Here is a 23983-nt window from a genome sequence, read left to right as displayed (position 1 = left end):
TCCACGCAAAAATTATCCGTTATGCCTAACACCAATCTTTCCCGTCGACGCAAAAATTATTGGTTAGGCCTAACACTAATCTTTCACATCGACGCAAAAATTATCCGTTAGGCCTAACTCGCGTTTTTCGCGTCTACGCATTTTTGCCTTTTTACAACGACCATATAAATAGTAGCTTGCGCGTCCCACCCATATGTATTAAATCTTCCTAACGAATGGTTGAATGGATTTTATTGAAGCGCCTATTACGTTAATTTGAAAGAAGGCTTAATCTATCTCTATCTAATATCAGCAACTTAAAATTTCAATCAGAATTAACCAAATTTGGAAAATGGTTCGACACTTAAATTGGGAGTTAAACGATTGGTTGCGAATCGAGGCTGGCCCATTTGGATGCGGCTGGGTCGATCGAAGGTCGTGGGTTCAGGACGGAGCGTACCTGCAGGAAACGCCGCTTAACGAGTCGCCTATTCAAATGGAAAATGCAAATAGTCGACAGGCTAAAGACATCCACGCAACCGAGAACAAGTTGACAAAAGGAAAAATATATTCCGGCGCTTCAGTTCGTTAAAACCGAACATGACAAAGTTATATTTTAATATTCATTTAAATTAAGTATTTCTACATCAATTTAATAGTTAACTTTAATAATAATTTAATTTTAAATCACGCTAGTCAAACGACGCCATATTCCAAAAATAGACAGCGACGATGTGACGCTATTTAATTTCAATTTAATTATTAATTTTAATGTTATATTAACATCATTCTAAAATAACACTTTTAAGTTTAACCTCAAGCACCACTAGATAGAGGGCTTCATATTCCTAGAACCGACAACGACGAAGCAAAGCGATTAATCACGAATTTTAATTTAATACTAATTTATTTCTAAAATAACACCAGGTCAATGGCTCCATATTCCTAGAACAGACAACGAAGAAGCGAAGCGGTTTAGTACGAATTTTTAATTAATTAAATAATTTAATCCTAAAATAACGCTTTTAAGTTTAGCCTCCTGCTCCACTAAATAGAGGGCTCCATATTCCTTGAACAGACAGCGACGAATCCCTCTATATACACTACCAGTAAACCCTGGCAGCTAGGAGCAACAAACACCGCACCCCACACAAGGAAGTCAAAAGTCGTGCATTTTCTTGCGTACAATTTTCATTGGTTAGACGCTTTAGCGCCTGCTGCCTTCGGAAGTGGAAAATTCGGAAATTGTCTTCCCCCTTAACGTAAAACGTGCAGCCTAAAGTCTCGTCCAATGAAATTTGTACACAACACTGCGTTAGCGTGTTTAAAGGCTAGCTGCGTTCTCCTTGTGTTTGTTGCTCCTAGCTGGCAGTCAGTTTGCAGATGTAAAAGGGTCATGCTAGCTTTGGCAATGGTGTCAACCAAAACGCAATTTATGTACTTTATCCCTTTATCAGAGTAAGGCTTAAGATGTTGCAAGTGCAATATGCGTTGATGATTATAAAAACGACTTCGTTATATTTGCATATTTAATAAAACAATTGAACAATTGACCCTTTGTAAGTAAATATCATCAATTGTTTTATTAAATATGCAAATATAACGAAGTCGTTTTTATTCCTCATAATTTATCAGAGTATAAGTCTGGCGCCATCTTTGATGCTGCAGACTAAAAAACCACTTTCTTGGGGGAAAGGGGGTTTAGTGGAACCCGATCCGGGTTCGGGTGTGGACGAACCCCGGCGAAAACGAATAGGCCTGCTTTATGCAGCGTCGATGGTGGCCCGACGTTGATACATACCTGCATCAAAATGCACATTTTGATGCCCCCTCTTTCATGGTTTATTCCGCTATTTAAGAGCGCTTAAAGTTGCCCCGTTCGACACGTACAGGGTTCACCCCTCCACGGACTATGATTGAAGAGCGCACCTTTAGATTTGAAAAATATTTACCACAAATTATTTAACCCCCGGCGAAAGGGGGTTCGAATATTTCAGTTTCTATCAACGTCTATATTATAGTTTAATCTCGGATATAATTTTCCATTTCATTTGAAAATTACCGATGTAAGATTGCCAATTTTACCTTGAAAAAAAAAATGCTAAAAACCACAAAATTCCTATTACTGTGTTGGAGCATAAAATTTCAGATTTAAATTTAAAAATCAGAATTTCTATCCTACTAAAAATTACATTTATCATAAATTATTTCTTTCGGCTCATTGTAAATATCTTTACAATATCAAATTAGTAATTAGCCATTTTAGTATATATTGTGGCGCCATCTGTGCTAGTTTTTAGAAAGAAAATTGGACTGCACCACCATAAGTCTAGAATTTTATCGTAATATTTAATAGTTGCTGACCCTCACAGCAACATTTAGTGATTTAACTGACTAACATTTAAAAAAATAAAGACTTCAAAGTGACTAAAAAAGCAGAAAAACCAAGGTTTTAAAAGTTCAAAAAAAGCAGACGAATTCAAATGTGTAGGCTACTTCCAAGCGCAGCTGCAGCGCCAAAATGAACAAACTACCAAATAATTAACTGGCAGGATTTTTAACAAATATATATTTTTCTTCACTAAATCAAACGGAGTTCATTTCAGTTTTGTTTTAAATAGTTTATAAGGGATTTTTTAAAGACAAATATTATTAAAAACTCAAAAATCCTAAAAAGTGATAAATATTGTGTAATTTTTGAAAAAGTGACTTCCAGTGACAGAATTTAAAAAAAAAAGTGATTTTAAGTGAGAAAGGTGACTTATCAACAGGCCTGCAAAGAGCGCTTATTCAAGCCAATAACTTACAATTGTTAGTCTGAAGTTCACTAAAAATATATGGTTAGTCTGGAAATTAGTATCACGGGAAAGATACAAAATTGACACAGGGATTGTTACGGTTTTCTAATTCAAATTCAGTGACTTTCTCTGACCATTTTCTAATATTTTACCTCGTTTTTTAAAGCCGAAATTGGACAATTTGTAAGCTATATTATAGTAAAAGTTTCCCATCTGCAAACAAGATTAATTTCCTTGACGCTTTCCCTAGGTTAAATTCCCTGACTTTTAGATCCATTTCCAAAATTTCATGAGGTTTCTTCTACTTTTAGATGCATTACCAATTCCCCGACTTTTAAGACCCATTTCCAAATTCCTCGACTTTTAAGAACCATTTCGCAATTTCCATGACTTTTAAGAACCATTTCGCAATTTCCATGACTTTTAAGAACCATTTCGCAATTTCCATGACTTTTAAGAACCATTTCCAAAATTCCATGATTTTTAAGACCCATTTCCAAAATTTCCAGACTTTTAAGACTACTTTGCAAAATTCCCTGATTTTTAAGACCCATTTCCAAATTCCCCGATTTTTCACTAACATTTAAGATCCATTTCCAATTCCTTGACCTTTCCCAAGTTCTTCCAGATACTGTAGCAGCCTGGCACTTCCGCGTATAATAATTATAAGCTTCTGATAGCACCTAGCAACGGCAAAGAAGAAACTATCCCAGTAAGAATACGATCAAAACCTTTGAAAGCGTCTCTCCCATATCTCCTTTTCAAATTTCGTAACACTCGCCACCAATAGAGGGCGCAGTTTGAAAGCGGAGAGCGAGAGATATAAAAAATGGATCCTAGGATGACCTGAGCACCCCATCTTTTCCCGTTTCTAAGTTACGCTCTCGCGGCTCGATATGAAGTCCTTCAAAAAGAGCGCGCAAAGATCAAAACCCGGACACAAAATAGCGGAAGCCACTTTTCACCAAACCAAAACGCGGGGGAGGGGGTGGGGGCACTAGGACGAATTTTCGTATAAAGAGGGATTATTGCTAAAGGCGTGCGGGGGGGGGGGGGGTGACGCAGTGGAGAAAAAGAGAGTGCCTAATGGCATAGTCAATTTTTAAAGACGTGAAACTCTTCTATCTATAGTCGGGATAAAATTGAGCTCAATGTTTAGCGTTGCCCAGATAAGGCCTGCAAATCTGCCTAAGCCGGCGAGGCACTGTTACGGACGGGGTAATGCTTTTAGATACGCCTTAATTCCACCGGGACTAGAGTGTAGCTACTACAATGGTGTCTCATGTTGTACAGTTTTAATTCATTTCACATTTTCCTCACGATCTGTATGTGTCGGTTATCTCATTCAGGTTGCTCCAATATTTTCTGATTCAAATTCCCTGATCATTGACTGAATTTGATTTGATTTGAATTTTTAAAGGCCTAGATTTTCTTCTGCCTGTCACCATTTAAATTTACTTTCCTTCCAAACAAATACCCTGGTGGTTGGCCAACGTGTTCTGCGGTTCGCCTACCACCAGGGTATTTGTTTGTATATTTAAAGGGTAACAGGCAAAAGAAAACCTAGGCCTTTAGGGCCAAAATTGGACAATTTTGAACTTTATATTTGACTTTTATCAAAAGTTAATAAATTTAAACTCATATTTTAGTTTAAAAGTTATTGCAACGTATAAATTAGAAAAACCTTCAAGGAACTAAATAATAATCACAGAATTGCTTGACTTTTCTCTGACTTTTTACAAATTATTAAAATTCCCTGACCTTTTAGGCTTATTTTCAAAATCCCCGACTTTTACTGACGTTTGGCAAATCTGTAGTTGGTTTTCTAAAATTGACGTCTTCGGAAGCGATTTAAGAAATAAATACTAATTGGCGAGACATGATATATTTATGATTATCCAATTCGTAACCGTGAATATTTGTAAATCGCCAATATAACTTATATAATTTGTTTTTAATATATATTTTTTTTTTAACAAATTGAGGATATTTTTAAAAATATAAAACGTGTTAAGAGTTCTTTCTAATCACGGTAATCAACCCTAACGTCTACTAGCCTTGGTGGCAGAAATATTGAATTCCTTTCATAAATATCAAAGATCATACTCCTAAAATGTCAGGAACCTTTAAAGAAAAATAGTCATATCAAAGGCAAATAAAGGTGAAACTACTATTACGAACATGGCGATCTTGTTTACATCGCGAAGAACGCGGGATAAAAAGTAATCTTAGCAACAAAATCCCAGCGCAACTGTCAAACCTATATTCAAAACGCGAGTTTCAGCTCCGTGGAGCTAGCGACACCTTTCTACATTTCTTTCTAAAGCCTTTTATTTAGTACAAAATTTCGCTGCGAAGATTCTCAACGTGTTGTAGCAGATTGAAAAGGATGGCCCATTAAATAGACAGCCACACCAGGAGAGAGAAGAATTTAAAAAAGGTTTTCGAGCCTTTTAAGAAAACTTTATAATAGAGGATTATATTTTCCCCTCCATTTTCAAACAAACTTTACCGAGAAACTAAACCGAATTTTTGAATTTAAAACGCGCCGGGGGGATAGGTTCTTTGGGGGGTGGCGACGACCAATAAGAATCCAGGGTTTCGAGCCTAGGGCGTGTGACGTCACTTAAGTAAGGAAAGATTTATATAGAAAACGGATAAAAAATGCAATTGGAAAAATATGCCTTATTGAAATTCGTTTTCATAAAGAATTGGGATAAATATATTTGTGGTCGAAAGTAAATAAAAACGATACATTAAAATGGATATATTGAAAAATATTTAGTTTCGGAGTTTATATTATTTTTGAATTATCATCAGAAATAGGTTTTTGTTTGTATTCTTCGGCATATATATTGTTTTAATCTCATATTTGTGTTATCCAAATTCCCTGACCATTTTAAGAGATTTTCCATTATTAATTTTTATTTTATATTTTACTTTTATCAGAAGTTAATAAATTTTAGTGTACTTATATTTCAGTAAAAGGTTATTGCAATGTTGCAAAAATTACCTAAACTTTCAAGGAAATAAATGATAATCATTGAATTTGTCATAGTCTTGAGTAAAATTACCTTAAAAAAAATTCAGATAAAATTGAATTCCCTGACTTTTCTCTGACGTTTAACAAATTCTTATAATTCCCCGACTTTTTAGGCCCATTTTTAAATTCCCTGATTTCACTGACGATTTAGGCTCATTTTTAAATTCGCTGATTTCCCTGTTTTAGGCCCATTTTTAAATTCCCTGATTTCCCTGTTTTTTAGGCCCATTTTTAAATTCCCGGATTTCCCCGACTTTTTACGCGCATTTTAAAATTCCCTGATTTCCCCGAAGTGTGGCAATCTTGCATTTTTTATGGCAAAGGAAGCTAAAATTTAAAATAGCCATTATAGAGTATCATAGTTTTAGTGGCATCAAATTGATCCAGTATTTTATTAGCTATCTTAAAAAAAAACATCTGTCGCGATTGAAAAACCTTGGGTGCCGTATTTTCTTCCAGCCCTATCGTGGAGTGTGAAAAATAGACCATAATGCCCATAGATCATGTAAAGGCAATATTTTTGCCTAACTTCTATAAACACGGCCATCACGACCTTGAAATTGATGACCTTTTAAATTGGACACTCGGACACCCTTGGCTAAGACATTTCATACATTTCACGGCACATTTAGTTTGAACTGAGACTAATTACCGTAAATATAATACATCGTTACGTAAAAAAGCTCTTGATTCTTAAACAAATGGTCTAAAAATGCAAATTCTGGGGATGGGATAAAAGAAAAGCTAAGGGTTATAAAGAATCTGCGAGGAGTCGGGAGCATCAAGAGGCACGGAAGAAAAAAATAAGAGTCGGGGGTTTCCATGCCAACGGATTAAACTAGTGAAACGTCAGTGCCCCATCCCCCTAAAATAATCACCGATACACATTTACATCCATAATGGGACCCACTAGCTACAGAGGGGCGGGGGGGGGGTGACAGTGGAGGAGACTTATAACAAGATGGCGCCCACTGATTCAAACTGGCAGGGCGCATTGAGGCGGCTAAAAAGGGTAATTTACGAGAGAGAGAGCGGAGCTGTCAAAACGTGCCTGGACTGTTTAAAAAATGGCGATTTCGCTTATACCCCTTCTCCATGGCTTCCCCTCGCACCCCTCCTCACTATTCGGGCCGATAGATGGCGCCCCTTTTGGTAATAACGGGGCCTCATAAATATTATCCGCGCGCCTGGCCACGCCAATTATCGACACGTTTATACCTGTTATCTCTTACAAGCAGACGTACGACGCCATTCTCGAACGTCTATTCCGGACGTTATAAAGGACAAGATAAAGACTATAGATATTGTTCTTGAGACATACGTGTCATGAACTCTGAAAGTGGCGGGTAGAAAAGGTCACGATGATCAGAATTCTCGCTCAATTTGGCCAAATCGAGGGGATAACCACTTCATGTATTTCTGTACACCTATTACACACTGATCACGGAGCGATCATAAAATTTTTACTAAGCGGTTATAAACTTATTACGGAGCGGTTACAAACTTATTACGGAGCGGTTACAAACTTATTACGGAGCGGTTACAAACTTTTTACGGAGCGGTTACAAACTTTTACGGAGCGGTTACAAACTTTTACGGAGCGGTTATAAACTTATTACGGAGCGGTTACAAACTTTTTACGGAGCGGTTACAAACTTTTTACGGAGCGGTTACAAACTTTCTACGGAGCGGTTACAAACTTTCTACGGAGCGGTTACAAATTTTTTACGGAGCGGTTACAAACTTTTTACGGAGCGGTTACAAACTTTTTACGGAGCGGTTACAAATTTTTTACGGAGCGGTTACTAACTTTTTACGGAGCGGTTACAAAATTATAACGAATAAATAAAGTTCTGCGTGAAGCGCCTTACACTAAGGATTAAATTATATAAAATAAAAACACGGTATTAGTGTAAGTAAAGTAGTTTATTAAATAACGAATAAATAGTTAGTCCTTCGGTTCCAACATCGATAAATAAACCCCAGTTTATTTATCAATGGTTCAAATTAACAATTTGGTCTTTGAAATTGGAAATAATAAGAAATTATATATATATCTTCTGGCACAATTTATAAGAATGCTTTTGAAAATATCGACATGGTTAATCCATTATCCTCGAAATTTTTATTTATGTGTTAATTTAATAAACTTTTTGGTTAAAATTTAAATTTAATCAAATGAAGCCTTACAAAACTCGTAATTCTGTAATTGGTGTATATATTCCAAGTTGACGTTATATTAAAGTATTCTAAAAGTTCAGAAACTAAGAAATCTAACTTAATCTTAACAAACTGCCTTGATACTACATCGAAACTAAATAATTTGTTATACTTAAACATTTCCTTTTGTTTTACCAATCAACTAAAAATTAATATGAGTATTTTTACAAGTCTCACGTGACCAGAACCAAGTGTTAGTTTTGGTTTTGTTCTTTACAAGTCTCACCAGAACGAAGTTTTAGTTTTAGTTTCATTTTTGATTTGGTATTAATGCAGGGTAACCAGGAAAATGCCTCGAAAATTTTATAGAAATAATTTGAGATTTCCAAGCGAATTAAAGGAAAATATAGGAAAAACCATTAGCAAACATAAGGATTCTAATCGAAAAAAAAGTAGATAAAACAAAGTTAAAAATTAGAATGAAGAAGGGTACACGACGACGGAATGTTTTCGGGTTATACTTATACTACATGAGAAAAGCCAAGGAATTTATAGGAAAATGTAGGACCTTGTAAATGTTTTAGAAATGTTCGGTAAGAAAATGTAGAAACATTTTGGAATAATTTTTAGTTAATTTAAAAAAAACAAATTATTATAAAAACCATTGTTTTTTTTTATAAACCATGGTTTAAACCAGTGTGGTCTAATCCATCCAACTCTGTAACCTCTACAACCCTTTTAACATAATAATAAAACTTCATACCACCTTTAAAACGCAAAAACAGAATAACAAAGTAACTAAAATTATCCAATAAAATTAAAATTAAGGATAAGATACGAAGCAATGTGTTATCCTCGACGTTACGAAGTTGCGAATATCGATCGGGTTGAACGGGGGAGAAGGTAACTATGCAAATTTTCGGAGATAGGCGATAGTTACTTCGACACTAACGTTTATGGGCAATAGGGGCGAGCGATTAAGCCCTTATTATTTATACAAGGGCTGAACGGGGTTAATTTTGGTAAAAATGCACCCTTTGCGACACAAATTTCAAGTGCTACCCTCCAAATAGCCGGCTCGAATTAAGATATTATCGAAAACGAGACACTTAGGTCCTTTAAATAATGGTTATTGTTTTGTAAAACCCGCGGCTTATCGGCAAACGGATATTGCTCGTTAAAGACCACCGTTTCGGAGCCCTAACGATTGATATTGGGAATTAAATCTGATTAATCCTTACGCCGCCCGAAACCGGCTATTCCCAAGTTGAGCGATTATTGCGAGGAACTAGAACCGTACGAAATTGATTCTCGATATCAGAGTACAACTGGAAGGTTTTACAAATAATTGTTTCAATTTATCACGGTTTCATTATTCGTATAGGGTGATTTAAATAAAAGATTGAAAGGCGACGAATTCGTAGCTGACACGGGCACGGTGGGGGGCGCCTGGGCAACGAGTTCGTAGCTGACACGGGCTGGATTGGGGGCGCCTTGGCGACGAATTCGTAGCTGACACGGGCACGGTGGGGGGCGCCTGGGCAACGAGTTCGTAGCTGACACGGGCTGGATTGGGGGCGCCTTGGCGACGAATTCGTAGCTGACACGGGCACGGTGGGGGGCGCCTGGGCAACGAGTTCGTAGCTGACACGGGCTGGATTGGGGGCGCCTTGGCGACGAATTCGTAGCTGACACGGGCACGGTGGGGGGCGCCTGGGCAACGAGTTCGTAGCTGACACGGGCTGGATTGGGGGCGCCTTGGCGACGAATTCGTAGTTGACACGGGCACGGTGGGGGGCGCCTGGGCAACGAGTTCGTAGCTGACACGGGCTGGATTGGGGGCGCCTTGACGACGAATTCGTAGCTGACACGGGCACGGTGGGGGGCGCCTGGGCAACGAGTTCGTAGCTGACACGGGCTGGATTGGGGGCGCCTTGGCGACGAATTCGTAGCTGACACGGGCTGGATTGGGGGCGCCTTGACGACGAATTCGTAGCTGACACGGGCTGGATTGGGGGCGCCTTGGCGACGAATTCGTAGTTGACACGGGCACGGTGGGGGGCGCCTGGGCAACGAGTTCGTAGCTGACACGGGCTGGATTGGGGGCGCCTTGGCGACGAATTCGTAGCTGACACGGGCACGGTGGGGGGCGCCTGGGCAACGAGTTCGTAGCTGACACGGGCTGGATTGGGGGCGCCTTGGCGACGAATTCGTAGTTGACACGGGCACGGTGGGGGGCGCCTGGGCAACGAGTTCGTAGCTGACACGGGCTGGATTGGGGGCGCCTTGGCGACGAATTCGTAGCTGACACGGGCACGGTGGGGGGCGCCTGGGCAACGAGTTCGTAGCTGACACGGGCTGGATTGGGGGCGCCTTGGCGACGAATTCGTAGCTGACACGGGCACGGTGGGGGGCGCCTGGGCAACGAGTTCGTAGCTGACACGGGCTGGATTGGGGGCGCCTTGGCGACGAATTCGTAGCTGACACGGGCACGGTGGGGGGCGCCTGGGCAACGAGTTCGTAGCTGACACGGGCTGGATTGGGGGCGCCTTGGCGACGAATTCGTAGTTGACACGGGCACGGTGGGGGGCGCCTGGGCAACGAGTTCGTAGCTGACACGGGCTGGATTGGGGGCGCCTTGACGACGAATTCGTAGCTGACACGGGCACGGTGGGGGGCGCCTGGGCAACGAGTTCGTAGCTGACACGGGCTGGATTGGGGGCGCCTTGGCGACGAATTCGTAGCTGACACGGGCTGGATTGGGGGCGCCTTGACGACGAATTCGTAGCTGACACGGGCTGGATTGGGGGCGCCTTGGCGACGAATTCGTAGTTGACACGGGCACGGTGGGGGGCGCCTGGGCAACGAGTTCGTAGCTGACACGGGCTGGATTGGGGGCGCCTTGGCGACGAATTCGTAGCTGACACGGGCACGGTGGGGGGCGCCTGGGCAACGAGTTCGTAGCTGACACGGGCTGGATTGGGGGCGCCTTGGCGACGAATTCGTAGTTGACACGGGCACGGTGGGGGGCGCCTGGGCAACGAGTTCGTAGCTGACACGGGCTGGATTGGGGGCGCCTTGGCGACGAATTCGTAGCTGACACGGGCACGGTGGGGGGCGCCTGGGCAACGAGTTCGTAGCTGACACGGGCTGGATTGGGGGCGCCTTGGCGACGAATTCGTAGCTGACACGGGCACGGTGGGGGGCGCCTGGGCAACGAGTTCGTAGCTGACACGGGCTGGATTGGGGGCGCCTTGGCGACGAATTCGTAGCTGACACGGGCACGGTGGGGGGCGCCTGGGCAACGAGTTCGTAGCTGACACGGGCTGGATTGGGGGCGCCTTGGCGACGAATTCGTAGCTGACACGGGCTGGATTGGGGGCGCCTTGACGACGAATTCGTAGCTGACACGGGCTGGATTGGGGGCGCCTTGGCGACGAATTCGTAGTTGACACGGGCACGGTGGGGGGCGCCTGGGCAACGAGTTCGTAGCTGACACGGGCTGGATTGGGGGCGCCTTGGCGACGAATTCGTAGCTGACACGGGCACGGTGGGGGGCGCCTGGGCAACGAGTTCGTAGCTGACACGGGCTGGATTGGGGGCGCCTTGGCGACGAATTCGTAGTTGACACGGGCACGGTGGGGGGCGCCTGGGCAACGAGTTCGTAGCTGACACGGGCTGGATTGGGGGCGCCTTGGCGACGAATTCGTAGCTGACACGGGCACGGTGGGGGGCGCCTGGGCAACGAGTTCGTAGCTGACACGGGCTGGATTGGGGGCGCCTTGGCGACGAATTCGTAGCTGACACGGGCACGGTGGGGGGCGCCTGGGCAACGAGTTCGTAGCTGACACGGGCTGGATTGGGGGCGCCTTGGCGACGAATTCGTAGCTGACACGGGCACGGTGGGGGGCGCCTGGGCAACGAGTTCGTAGCTGACACGGGCTGGATTGGGGGCGCCTTGGCGACGAATTCGTAGTTGACACGGGCACGGTGGGGGGCGCCTGGGCAACGAGTTCGTAGCTGACACGGGCTGGATTGGGGGCGCCTTGACGACGAATTCGTAGCTGACACGGGCACGGTGGGGGGCGCCTGGGCAACGAGTTCGTAGCTGACACGGGCTGGATTGGGGGCGCCTTGGCGACGAATTCGTAGCTGACACGGGCTGGATTGGGGGCGCCTTGACGACGAATTCGTAGCTGACACGGGCTGGATTGGGGGCGCCTTGGCGACGAATTCGTAGTTGACACGGGCACGGTGGGGGGCGCCTGGGCAACGAGTTCGTAGCTGACACGGGCTGGATTGGGGGCGCCTTGGCGACGAATTCGTAGCTGACACGGGCACGGTGGGGGGCGCCTGGGCAACGAGTTCGTAGCTGACACGGGCTGGATTGGGGGCGCCTTGGCGACGAATTCGTAGTTGACACGGGCACGGTGGGGGGCGCCTGGGCAACGAGTTCGTAGCTGACACGGGCTGGATTGGGGGCGCCTTGGCGACGAATTCGTAGCTGACACGGGCACGGTGGGGGGCGCCTGGGCAACGAGTTCGTAGTTGACACGGGCTGGATTGGGGGCGCCTTGGCGACGAGTTCGTAGCTGACACGGGCACGGTGGGGGGCGCCTGGGCAACGAGTTCGTAGCTGACACGGGCTGGATTGGGGGCGCCTTGGCGACGAATTCGTAGCTGACACGGGCACGGTGGGGGGCGCCTGGGCAACGAGTTCGTAGTTGACACGGGCACGGTGGGGGGCGCCTGGGCAACGAGTTCGTAGTTGACACGGGCACGGTGGGGGGCGCCTGGGCAACGAGTTCGTAGCTGACACGGGCACGGTGGGGGGCGCCTGGGCAACGAGTTCGTAGCTGACACGGGCTGGATTGGGGGCGCCTTGGCGACGAATTCGTAGTTGACACGGGCACGGTGGGGGGCGCCTGGGCAACGAGTTCGTAGCTGACACGGGCTGGATTGGGGGCGCCTTGGCGACGAATTCGTAGCTGACACGGGCACGGTGGGGGGCGCCTGGGCAACGAGTTCGTAGCTGACACGGGCTGGATTGGGGGCGCCTTGGCGACGAATTCGTAGCTGACACGGGCACGGTGGGGGGCGCCTGGGCAACGAGTTCGTAGCTGACACGGGCTGGATTGGGGGCGCCTTGGCGACGAATTCGTAGCTGACACGGGCACGGTGGGGGGCGCCTGGGCAACGAGTTCGTAGCTGACACGGGCTGGATTGGGGGCGCCTTGGCGACGAATTCGTAGCTGACACGGGCTGGATTGGGGGCGCCTTGACGACGAATTCGTAGCTGACACGGGCTGGATTGGGGGCGCCTTGGCGACGAATTCGTAGTTGACACGGGCACGGTGGGGGGCGCCTGGGCAACGAGTTCGTAGCTGACACGGGCTGGATTGGGGGCGCCTTGGCGACGAATTCGTAGCTGACACGGGCACGGTGGGGGGCGCCTGGGCAACGAGTTCGTAGCTGACACGGGCTGGATTGGGGGCGCCTTGGCGACGAATTCGTAGTTGACACGGGCACGGTGGGGGGCGCCTGGGCAACGAGTTCGTAGCTGACACGGGCTGGATTGGGGGCGCCTTGGCGACGAATTCGTAGCTGACACGGGCACGGTGGGGGGCGCCTGGGCAACGAGTTCGTAGCTGACACGGGCTGGATTGGGGGCGCCTTGGCGACGAATTCGTAGCTGACACGGGCACGGTGGGGGGCGCCTGGGCAACGAGTTCGTAGCTGACACGGGCTGGATTGGGGGCGCCTTGGCGACGAATTCGTAGCTGACACGGGCACGGTGGGGGGCGCCTGGGCAACGAGTTCGTAGCTGACACGGGCTGGATTGGGGGCGCCTTGGCGACGAATTCGTAGTTGACACGGGCACGGTGGGGGGCGCCTGGGCAACGAGTTCGTAGCTGACACGGGCTGGATTGGGGGCGCCTTGACGACGAATTCGTAGCTGACACGGGCACGGTGGGGGGCGCCTGGGCAACGAGTTCGTAGCTGACACGGGCTGGATTGGGGGCGCCTTGGCGACGAATTCGTAGCTGACACGGGCTGGATTGGGGGCGCCTTGACGACGAATTCGTAGCTGACACGGGCTGGATTGGGGGCGCCTTGGCGACGAATTCGTAGCTGACACGGGCACGGTGGGGGGCGCCTGGGCAACGAGTTCGTAGCTGACACGGGCTGGATTGGGGGCGCCTTGGCGACGAATTCGTAGCTGACACGGGCACGGTGGGGGGCGCCTGGGCAACGAGTTCGTAGCTGACACGGGCTGGATTGGGGGCGCCTTGGCGACGAATTCGTAGCTGACACGGGCTGGATTGGGGGCGCCTTGACGACGAATTCGTAGCTGACACGGGCTGGATTGGGGGCGCCTTGGCGACGAATTCGTAGTTGACACGGGCACGGTGGGGGGCGCCTGGGCAACGAGTTCGTAGCTGACACGGGCTGGATTGGGGGCGCCTTGGCGACGAATTCGTAGCTGACACGGGCACGGTGGGGGGCGCCTGGGCAACGAGTTCGTAGCTGACACGGGCTGGATTGGGGGCGCCTTGGCGACGAATTCGTAGCTGACACGGGCACGGTGGGGGGCGCCTGGGCAACGAGTTCGTAGCTGACACGGGCTGGATTGGGGGCGCCTTGGCGACGAATTCGTAGTTGACACGGGCACGGTGGGGGGCGCCTGGGCAACGAGTTCGTAGCTGACACGGGCTGGATTGGGGGCGCCTTGACGACGAATTCGTAGCTGACACGGGCACGGTGGGGGGCGCCTGGGCAACGAGTTCGTAGCTGACACGGGCTGGATTGGGGGCGCCTTGGCGACGAATTCGTAGCTGACACGGGCTGGATTGGGGGCGCCTTGACGACGAATTCGTAGCTGACACGGGCTGGATTGGGGGCGCCTTGGCGACGAATTCGTAGTTGACACGGGCACGGTGGGGGGCGCCTGGGCAACGAGTTCGTAGCTGACACGGGCTGGATTGGGGGCGCCTTGGCGACGAATTCGTAGCTGACACGGGCACGGTGGGGGGCGCCTGGGCAACGAGTTCGTAGCTGACACGGGCTGGATTGGGGGCGCCTTGGCGACGAATTCGTAGTTGACACGGGCACGGTGGGGGGCGCCTGGGCAACGAGTTCGTAGCTGACACGGGCTGGATTGGGGGCGCCTTGGCGACGAATTCGTAGCTGACACGGGCACGGTGGGGGGCGCCTGGGCAACGAGTTCGTAGCTGACACGGGCTGGATTGGGGGCGCCTTGGCGACGAATTCGTAGCTGACACGGGCTGGATTGGGGGCGCCTTGACGACGAATTCGTAGCTGACACGGGCTGGATTGGGGGCGCCTTGGCGACGAATTCGTAGTTGACACGGGCACGGTGGGGGGCGCCTGGGCAACGAGTTCGTAGCTGACACGGGCTGGATTGGGGGCGCCTTGGCGACGAATTCGTAGCTGACACGGGCACGGTGGGGGGCGCCTGGGCAACGAGTTCGTAGCTGACACGGGCTGGATTGGGGGCGCCTTGGCGACGAATTCGTAGCTGACACGGGCACGGTGGGGGGCGCCTGGGCAACGAGTTCGTAGCTGACACGGGCTGGATTGGGGGCGCCTTGGCGACGAATTCGTAGCTGACACGGGCACGGTGGGGGGCGCCTGGGCAACGAGTTCGTAGCTGACACGGGCTGGATTGGGGGCGCCTTGGCGACGAATTCGTAGCTGACACGGGCTGGATTGGGGGCGCCTTGACGACGAATTCGTAGCTGACACGGGCTGGATTGGGGGCGCCTTGGCGACGAATTCGTAGCTGACACGGGCACGGTGGGGGGCGCCTGGGCAACGAGTTCGTAGCTGACACGGGCTGGATTGGGGGCGCCTTGGCGACGAATTCGTAGTTGACACGGGCACGGTGGGGGGCGCCTGGGCAACGAGTTCGTAGCTGACACGGGCTGGATTGGGGGCGCCTTGACGACGAATTCGTAGCTGACACGGGCACGGTGGGGGGCGCCTGGGCAACGAGTTCGTAGCTGACACGGGCTGGATTGGGGGCGCCTTGGCGACGAATTCGTAGCTGACACGGGCTGGATTGGGGGCGCCTTGACGACGAATTCGTAGCTGACACGGGCTGGATTGGGGGCGCCTTGGCGACGAATTCGTAGTTGACACGGGCACGGTGGGGGGCGCCTGGGCAACGAGTTCGTAGCTGACACGGGCTGGATTGGGGGCGCCTTGGCGACGAATTCGTAGCTGACACGGGCACGGTGGGGGGCGCCTGGGCAACGAGTTCGTAGCTGACACGGGCTGGATTGGGGGCGCCTTGGCGACGAATTCGTAGTTGACACGGGCACGGTGGGGGGCGCCTGGGCAACGAGTTCGTAGCTGACACGGGCTGGATTGGGGGCGCCTTGGCGACGAATTCGTAGCTGACACGGGCACGGTGGGGGGCGCCTGGGCAACGAGTTCGTAGCTGACACGGGCTGGATTGGGGGCGCCTTGGCGACGAATTCGTAGCTGACACGGGCACGGTGGGGGGCGCCTGGGCAACGAGTTCGTAGCTGACACGGGCTGGATTGGGGGCGCCTTGGCGACGAATTCGTAGCTGACACGGGCACGGTGGGGGGCGCCTGGGCAACGAGTTCGTAGCTGACACGGGCTGGATTGGGGGCGCCTTGGCGACGAATTCGTAGCTGACACGGGCTGGATTGGGGGCGCCTTGACGACGAATTCGTAGCTGACACGGGCTGGATTGGGGGCGCCTTGGCGACGAATTCGTAGTTGACACGGGCACGGTGGGGGGCGCCTGGGCAACGAGTTCGTAGCTGACACGGGCTGGATTGGGGGCGCCTTGGCGACGAATTCGTAGCTGACACGGGCACGGTGGGGGGCGCCTGGGCAACGAGTTCGTAGCTGACACGGGCTGGATTGGGGGCGCCTTGGCGACGAATTCGTAGCTGACACGGGCACGGTGGGGGGCGCCTGGGCAACGAGTTCGTAGCTGACACGGGCTGGATTGGGGGCGCCTTGGCGACGAATTCGTAGTTGACACGGGCACGGTGGGGGGCGCCTGGGCAACGAGTTCGTAGCTGACACGGGCTGGATTGGGGGCGCCTTGACGACGAATTCGTAGCTGACACGGGCACGGTGGGGGGCGCCTGGGCAACGAGTTCGTAGCTGACACGGGCTGGATTGGGGGCGCCTTGGCGACGAATTCGTAGCTGACACGGGCTGGATTGGGGGCGCCTTGACGACGAATTCGTAGCTGACACGGGCTGGATTGGGGGCGCCTTGGCGACGAATTCGTAGTTGACACGGGCACGGTGGGGGGCGCCTGGGCAACGAGTTCGTAGCTGACACGGGCTGGATTGGGGGCGCCTTGGCGACGAATTCGTAGCTGACACGGGCACGGTGGGGGGCGCCTGGGCAACGAGTTCGTAGCTGACACGGGCTGGATTGGGGGCGCCTTGGCGACGAATTCGTAGTTGACACGGGCACGGTGGGGGGCGCCTGGGCAACGAGTTCGTAGCTGACACGGGCTGGATTGGGGGCGCCTTGGCGACGAATTCGTAGCTGACACGGGCACGGTGGGGGGCGCCTGGGCAACGAGTTCGTAGCTGACACGGGCTGGATTGGGGGCGCCTTGGCGACGAATTCGTAGCTGACACGGGCACGGTGGGGGGCGCCTGGGCAACGAGTTCGTAGCTGACACGGGCTGGATTGGGGGCGCCTTGGCGACGAATTCGTAGCTGACACGGGCACGGTGGGGGGCGCCTGGGCAACGAGTTCGTAGCTGACACGGGCTGGATTGGGGGCGCCTTGGCGACGAATTCGTAGCTGACACGGGCTGGATTGGGGGCGCCTTGACGACGAATTCGTAGCTGACACGGGCTGGATTGGGGGCGCCTTGGCGACGAATTCGTAGTTGACACGGGCACGGTGGGGGGCGCCTGGGCAACGAGTTCGTAGCTGACACGGGCTGGATTGGGGGCGCCTTGGCGACGAATTCGTAGCTGACACGGGCACGGTGGGGGGCGCCTGGGCAACGAGTTCGTAGCTGACACGGGCTGGATTGGGGGCGCCTTGGCGACGAATTCGTAGTTGACACGGGCACGGTGGGGGGCGCCTGGGCAACGAGTTCGTAGCTGACACGGGCTGGATTGGGGGCGCCTTGGCGACGAATTCGTAGCTGACACGGGCACGGTGGGGGGCGCCTGGGCAACGAGTTCGTAGCTGACACGGGCTGGATTGGGGGCGCCTTGGCGACGAATTCGTAGCTGACACGGGCACGGTGGGGGGCGCCTGGGCAACGAGTTCGTAGCTGACACGGGCTGGATTGGGGGCGCCTTGGCGACGAATTCGTAGCTGACACGGGCACGGTGGGGGGCGCCTGGGCAACGAGTTCGTAGCTGACACGGGCTGGATTGGGGGCGCCTTGGCGACGAATTCGTAGTTGACACGGGCACGGTGGGGGGCGCCTGGGCAACGAGTTCGTAGCTGACACGGGCTGGATTGGGGGCGCCTTGACGACGAATTCGTAGCTGACACGGGCACGGTGGGGGGCGCCTGGGCAACGAGTTCGTAGCTGACACGGGCTGGATTGGGGGCGCCTTGGCGACGAATTCGTAGCTGACACGGGCTGGATTGGGGGCGCCTTGACGACGAATTCGTAGCTGACACGGGCTGGATTGGGGGCGCCTTGGCGACGAATTCGTAGTTGACACGGGCACGGTGGGGGGCGCCTGGGCAACGAGTTCGTAGCTGACACGGGCTGGATTGGGGGCGCCTTGGCGACGAATTCGTAGCTGACACGGGCACGGTGGGGGGCGCCTGGGCAACGAGTTCGTAGCTGACACGGGCTGGATTGGGGGCGCCTTGGCGACGAATTCGTAGTTGACACGGGCACGGTGGGGGGCGCCTGGGCAACGAGTTCGTAGCTGACACGGGCTGGATTGGGGGCGCCTTGGCGACGAATTCGTAGCTGACACGGGCACGGTGGGGGGCGCCTGGGCAACGAGTTCGTAGTTGACACGGGCTGGATTGGGGGCGCCTTGGCGACGAGTTCGTAGCTGACACGGGCACGGTGGGGGGCGCCTGGGCAACGAGTTCGTAGCTGACACGGGCTGGATTGGGGGCGCCTTGGCGACGAATTCGTAGCTGACACGGGCACGGTGGGGGGCGCCTGGGCAACGAGTTCGTAGTTGACACGGGCACGGTGGGGGGCGCCTGGGCAACGAGTTCGTAGTTGACACGGGCACGGTGGGGGGCGCCTGGGCAACGAGTTCGTAGCTGACACGGGCACGGTGGGGGGCGCCTGGGCAACGAGTTCGTAGCTGACACGGGCTGGATTGGGGGCGCCTTGGCGACGAATTCGTAGTTGACACGGGCACGGTGGGGGGCGCCTGGGCAACGAGTTCGTAGCTGACACGGGCTGGATTGGGGGCGCCTTGGCGACGAATTCGTAGCTGACACGGGCACGGTGGGGGGCGCCTGGGCAACGAGTTCGTAGCTGACACGGGCTGGATTGGGGGCGCCTTGGCGACGAATTCGTAGCTGACACGGGCACGGTGGGGGGCGCCTGGGCAACGAGTTCGTAGCTGACACGGGCTGGATTGGGGGCGCCTTGGCGACGAATTCGTAGCTGACACGGGCACGGTGGGGGGCGCCTGGGCAACGAGTTCGTAGCTGACACGGGCTGGATTGGGGGCGCCTTGGCGACGAATTCGTAGCTGACACGGGCTGGATTGGGGGCGCCTTGACGACGAATTCGTAGCTGACACGGGCTGGATTGGGGGCGCCTTGGCGACGAATTCGTAGTTGACACGGGCACGGTGGGGGGCGCCTGGGCAACGAGTTCGTAGCTGACACGGGCTGGATTGGGGGCGCCTTGGCGACGAATTCGTAGCTGACACGGGCACGGTGGGGGGCGCCTGGGCAACGAGTTCGTAGCTGACACGGGCTGGATTGGGGGCGCCTTGGCGACGAATTCGTAGTTGACACGGGCACGGTGGGGGGCGCCTGGGCAACGAGTTCGTAGCTGACACGGGCTGGATTGGGGGCGCCTTGGCGACGAATTCGTAGCTGACACGGGCACGGTGGGGGGCGCCTGGGCAACGAGTTCGTAGCTGACACGGGCTGGATTGGGGGCGCCTTGGCGACGAATTCGTAGCTGACACGGGCACGGTGGGGGGCGCCTGGGCAACGAGTTCGTAGCTGACACGGGCTGGATTGGGGGCGCCTTGGCGACGAATTCGTAGCTGACACGGGCACGGTGGGGGGCGCCTGGGCAACGAGTTCGTAGCTGACACGGGCTGGATTGGGGGCGCCTTGGCGACGAATTCGTAGTTGACACGGGCACGGTGGGGGGCGCCTGGGCAACGAGTTCGTAGCTGACACGGGCTGGATTGGGGGCGCCTTGACGACGAATTCGTAGCTGACACGGGCACGGTGGGGGGCGCCTGGGCAACGAGTTCGTAGCTGACACGGGCTGGATTGGGGGCGCCTTGGCGACGAATTCGTAGCTGACACGGGCTGGATTGGGGGCGCCTTGACGACGAATTCGTAGCTGACACGGGCTGGATTGGGGGCGCCTTGGCGACGAATTCGTAGTTGACACGGGCACGGTGGGGGGCGCCTGGGCAACGAGTTCGTAGCTGACACGGGCTGGATTGGGGGCGCCTTGGCGACGAATTCGTAGCTGACACGGGCACGGTGGGGGGCGCCTGGGCAACGAGTTCGTAGCTGACACGGGCTGGATTGGGGGCGCCTTGGCGACGAATTCGTAGTTGACACGGGCACGGTGGGGGGCGCCTGGGCAACGAGTTCGTAGCTGACACGGGCTGGATTGGGGGCGCCTTGGCGACGAATTCGTAGCTGACACGGGCACGGTGGGGGGCGCCTGGGCAACGAGTTCGTAGTTGACACGGGCTGGATTGGGGGCGCCTTGGCGACGAGTTCGTAGCTGACACGGGCACGGTGGGGGGCGCCTGGGCAACGAGTTCGTAGCTGACACGGGCTGGATTGGGGGCGCCTTGGCGACGAATTCGTAGCTGACACGGGCACGGTGGGGGGCGCCTGGGCAACGAGTTCGTAGTTGACACGGGCACGGTGGGGGGCGCCTGGGCAACGAGTTCGTAGTTGACACGGGCACGGTGGGGGGCGCCTGGGCAACGAGTTCGTAGCTGACACGGGCACGGTGGGGGGCGCCTGGGCAACGAGTTCGTAGTTGACACGGGCACGGTGGGGGGCGCCTGGGCAACGAGTTCGTAGCTGACACGGGCTGGATTGGGGGCGCCTTGGCGACGAATTCGTAGCTGACACGGGCACGGTGGGGGGCGCCTGGGCAACGAGTTCGTAGTTGACACGGGCACGGTGGGGGGCGCCTGGGCAACGAATTCGTAGCTGACACGGGCACGGTGGGGGGCGCCTGGGCAACGAGTTCGTAGTTGACACGGGCACGGTGGGGGGCGCCTGGGCAACGAGTTCGTAGCTGACACGGGCACGGTGGGGGGCGCCTGGGCAACGAGTTCGTAGTTGACACGGGCACGGTGGGGGGCGCCTGGGCAACGAGTTCGTAGCTGACACGGGCTGGATTGGGGGCGCCTTGGCGACGAATTCGTAGCTGACACGGGCACGGTGGGGGGCGCCTGGGCAACGAGTTCGTAGTTGACACGGGCACGGTGGGGGGCGCCTGGGCAACGAATTCGTAGCTGACACGGGCACGGTGGGGGGCGCCTGGGCAACGAGTTCGTAGTTGACACGGGCACGGTGGGGGGCGCCTGGGCAACGAGTTCGTAGCTGACACGGGCACGGTGGGGGGCGCCTGGGCAACGAGTTCGTAGCTGACACGGGCTGGATTGGGGGCGCCTTGGCGACGAATTCGTAGCTGACACGGGCACGGTGGGGGGCGCCTGGGCAACGAGTTCGTAGTTGACACGGGCTGGATTGGGGGCGCCTGGGCAACGAGTTCGTAGCTGACACGGGCACGGTGGGGGGCGCCTGGGCAACGAGTTCGTAGCTGACACGGGCTGGATTGGGGGCGCCTTGGCGACGAATTCGTAGCTGACACGGGCACGGTGGGGGGCGCCTGGGCAACGAGTTCGTAGTTGACACGGGCTGGATTGGGGGCGCCTGGGCAACGAGTTCGTAGCTGACACGGGCTGGATTGGGGGCGCCTTGGCGACGAATTCGTAGCTGACACGGGCACGGTGGGGGGCGCCTGGGCAACGAGTTCGTAGTTGACACGGGCACGGTGGGGGGCGCCTGGGCAACGAGTTCGTAGCTGACACGGGCTGGATTGGGGGCGCCTTGGCGACGAATTCGTAGCTGACACGGGCTGGATTGGGGGCACCTGGGCGAAGAATTCGTAGCTGACATGGAGTTTCCAGGGCGACAATATCAAAGCAAGCGACCAATAATAAACGGTATATAACGTTTAACACTTGAATAATAAAATTCGAAACTAATTGATGAAAGCCAATCGTCGCGACATTTCCGCTCCAGCGGGCTCCGTTCGAACTAAAATTCTATAATCGACGAATCCCAATAAGAACAGGTACTTACGCCATAGGCTCGATAATTAGAGAACGAGACATTAAAATAACTGAAATTAAAGCGGCCGAATCCGTCCATTAGCCGCAGTTCATTACGCTACAGTGATCTCCCGACAAACCCAATCAACAGCGAACACCGAAGGTAGACAGCGGAGTACGAGCTACGTAACATGAAGGCGCGTGCACGTCGAGCATAAGCTGGTGGGATTAAACCCGCGCAAACTATATACAAGGAGGCCTCTTCGAAATGGCAAACTGTAGGCCAAGCGAGCTATACGGAATAGTGCTCCGTACAGATATCGGAAGGTTGCGGCAAATCGATTGCTCGGGGCGTAATTATACTAACTACGAATTGCCAGTTTTATAGCAAATTAGAAACTTAGGCGCTTACGAAAATGACTCGTTACAATGACCAAATTGGGATCCAACAGGAATCAAGACCCATCCAACTAGGTTTGGATACAATAATTGTGAAAGATTTTAAATGGTATTAACTTAGCTGATTATTACGACATATTTGGAATTATAATAATAACTTAAAATCAAATATGATCGACTATTTAAGTAAGGGTAAAAAATGATAACATTTCTTATCTTAAATTTTGTATTTTTAAATGATACGAAAGTAAAACGCATCACGTGCCAAAATTTCGTTACTTACACTTTGTCAAAGTTACCCATATTATTGACTATATTAATTTTTCACCGTAATAGTGTAACACAGTCTATGAAATTTCACCTTGGAGAAAAAAATTATCTCAAACATTTAAAAAACAAATTCTCTAACACTATTTGTAACTCAGAAACAATGTAAAACCAACTAAGTATAGCAGATTATTAAATATATACTAACATGGTTATCAGGGTAAATTTAATTTCCACATTTTTGAACCCCCAGAAACAATAAAATACCCACCCTCCGGTAATAATCAGGATTGGCTGATTTAAATCAATTGATTTGTTTTCAGAAAAAAATCATTGATTTCAATCACACAATGTACTTTAATAATAAATGAAAAAAATACATTCTTAAAAAATTAAAATACATAGAAAATTAAGCAAACTAAAATATTAAATAGTAACTAATTCAATTAAAACTTAAATTAATTCGAGATTAACTAACTGATAAAAGTAAAATATCCGTTAATTATATAGGTATCAGGTGGTGCCTAGCTGATAATTATTAATATAAATATTCCGATATTGTCTGTTTCAATGAATTCTTAATATTGCGATATTGTCTTATGAATTTAGAAATATTGTATTATTGTATCTCTTATGAATTTAAAAATATTGTGTCTCTCTTATGAATTTAAAAATATTGTATTATTGTCTCTCTTATGAATTTAAAAATATTGTATTATTGTCTCTCTTATGAATTTAAAAATATTGTATTATTGTCTCTCTTATGAATTAAAAAATATTGTATTATTGTCTCTCTTATGAATTTAAAAATATTG

General features: G+C 51.9%; 2 protein-coding genes across 3 annotated transcripts in view; one reads left to right on the top strand and one right to left on the bottom strand.

Moving 5' to 3' along the window:
* The window catches only part of timeout (circadian regulator timeout), a 351606-nt gene that overhangs the window by 193156 nt on the left and 134467 nt on the right, over positions 1 to 23983 (bottom strand). The gene's annotated exons all lie outside the window — the stretch shown is intronic.
* The window catches only part of LOC149943831 (uncharacterized), a 181201-nt gene that overhangs the window by 47007 nt on the left and 110211 nt on the right, over positions 1 to 23983 (top strand). The gene's annotated exons all lie outside the window — the stretch shown is intronic.

The sequence above is a fragment of the Leiobunum rupestre genome, chromosome 5, assembly GCF_980474605.1.
Source record: "Leiobunum rupestre chromosome 5, qqLeiRupe1.1.hap1, whole genome shotgun sequence".
NCBI classification, from domain to species: Eukaryota; Metazoa; Arthropoda; class Arachnida; order Opiliones; family Sclerosomatidae; genus Leiobunum; species Leiobunum rupestre.
This window is presented reverse-complemented; position numbering and strand designations above follow the sequence as displayed.